Below are 2636 nucleotides of genomic sequence, written 5' to 3'. Positions count from 1 at the left end.
GACAAGCTAACATCAAAACGTCCAAGAAAAGAAAAATCGATTTACAAGTAAGGCTGTGAATGAAGATGTGTGAGTTGGTGGCAGGTGGCGCTAGACTTTTTTTGTTATCCGTTATCTTGACCGACAACATAAAAAAAAATAAAAAATCGGTCATGTACTATTTTTATCCGTGAAATTACAATCATATTAACATCGGCTATTTAGTCGCCTTTATGTGGTTTAGTTAATATTCACCGTGAATCCAGATCCCATCACAAATTAAGCAGATAAATGTATCTACATTTTTCTCGTAGTGACAAAAACCTCTGACTGAGGCCCCAGTAACTTTTAATAAATTAAATTAAGCGACTTCACTTAAATTAGCATCACTTCACCCGCTGGGGTCTGAACGCACTTCCTCCTGGTTTCCATCTGTAGAAAAATCTGCGCTAATTCATCAGTCAGTTGGATCTGTCTGATCCAAACAGACCAAATGAACTCTGTGAGTGTTTTACCCTGAGTGGTCCGGTGTGCGCTTTACCAGGATTGATTTTTATTTATTTATTTATTTATTTTTTGCGTGGTTTCGCTTCTCCGAAGCCGACAGATGTTACGTCTGCAGCTCCTCCCGGACACCGCTCTCCTGGGTGTTCTGGACTCTGTAGAACCATTTGTCTCTGCTAATGACATCTTCAATACATTTTTTGATCCCAGGCTTATTTTATGGACTGAACAGACAGAAACAGTTACCATTATACATTTTGAACTGTTGATTTTATTTTTGAACCTTTTTTTATGGTTCAAAAATACATTTTACATTTTTTAATTGTAAAGTGTTGATTTTATTTTTGAACCACTTTTAATTGTAAAGTGTTGATTTTATTTTTGAACCATTTTTAATTGTAAAGTGTTGATTTAATTTTTTAACCCTCATTTATTTTGAAGTGTTGATTGTCTGAAAGACCTTACACATGAATTGCACCATATGGGGTTTGAACCGATGACCTCAGGATTACCAGCCACATGTGGCCCCCCAGCATTTTATAGGCCAATGATTGACTTAAAATAGGTTTTGAGCACGAATTGACTACAAACTACATTTCAACCAAAGGTTTGTATTCAGAAAGAATGTTTTTAATTAATTGATTTCAGTTGCCTCTGAGACTAAATCTTTGCGTAAAGTCAACAATGTCTGCCCATGTGACTTGTTTTTATTATTTGCTAGCTCACCTTTAAACACTGATTTAAATATTGTAATTTTTAAACTGAGCAGTAATTTTACATCCATGGAAACTCAAATGTAATATTTAAAACTTCAATACGTAAAATCAGTTATTTAACAATATAAAGTGTCGTTTAATTTATTTTTAACATTGGTTTATACATTTATGCTAGAGGTGCCCAAGTCTAGTTTTCCAGAGCTCCCATCTGCAGCTTTAGATGGTTCCTTCTGTAACACACCTGGACCATTGACTCATTATAAGCCTCTACAGAACTGAATGAGGGAAGTCAACCTTTTGTCTGGGGTGTTTTAGCAGGGATGCCCTCCTGATTTGTACCGTCAATGTGGCCCGTTGAGGGGGGCCAATATGCTGAAGTGGCTCTCGGTGAAATTGAGTTTGACACCCCTGAGCTAGCTCCTGTTAGCTCTCACACACATGTAGAAGTAAGCTAGCATTAGCTCCAATTAGCGTTCAGAACAAGTCCCATTTATCATATTTTATTTCAACAGAGCTATTTTTACATGTAAAAGTGATTTAAGAACAAAATCTAGTAAAATATATAAAATAATTACAGAAGATAAAGCTAATTGTGTATTTGAGAAAGGAGATGATATAATACACAAAATCTAAAAAAGGAATAAAAACAAGAAAAGGATCAAAATTGTGATGAAATCTAAAAGTTTAAAGAGATGAGAATTTTAAGCTTAAAACAGCTAAACAAACTACAAACAATTCCAAAAGAAATAATAGACTGGCTAAAAACTCATATTAGCTTTTTAATATAAATTAAAATAGCACACAGAAAACACATTTCAGTCATAATCAGAAGCTATAAATCCTTATTCGCGCCTGATATCAGTAAAACGTGAAGGTGTTTCGTACTTATCCGGTGTAAGATGATCTTCGGTATCCGGGTAAAATCCAGCAGTCTGCGCTGATCCTCCATCTTTTCCTCCATCTTGACGCTGATTTCTTCCGACTCTGTGAATGTTTCTTCAGCAGGAGTTAGCAGCTCGTTGATAAACTCTCTCTGAGGCGGAACTGAAGACATTTTTAAAGCAAATAGTCACATATTTATATAAAACTAGCGATGTGCTTTCTGTACCGAAGATTCTGGGAATGTGTCGAGTAAACCAGGAGGAAGCAGGAAGTGACGTTGGAAGCCGCGGGAGCGGGCCGTACCACGTGACTGAGTCAGAACCTGGTTCCTCAGTTTTCTTCTGGACAGATATGGCACTAAAACGCTGCAGTTTCACCTGCGTTACATTTACTTGTTTTAGGAATTGATTGCATGTGTGTTTGCAATTTATTTGAGCACCTTTTTGCGATCAATCATAAACCATCGTGTATATGTCAAAAATAAAATAATTTCTAATGTTTTAAAAGGTTAATTGTCATGTACAAACTTTCATATATAAACTCACCTGTACTGAG

This window comes from Poecilia formosa, unplaced genomic scaffold, assembly GCF_000485575.1.
Source record: "Poecilia formosa unplaced genomic scaffold, Poecilia_formosa-5.1.2 Scaffold1055, whole genome shotgun sequence".
NCBI classification, from domain to species: Eukaryota; Metazoa; Chordata; class Actinopteri; order Cyprinodontiformes; family Poeciliidae; genus Poecilia; species Poecilia formosa.
This window is presented reverse-complemented; position numbering follows the sequence as displayed.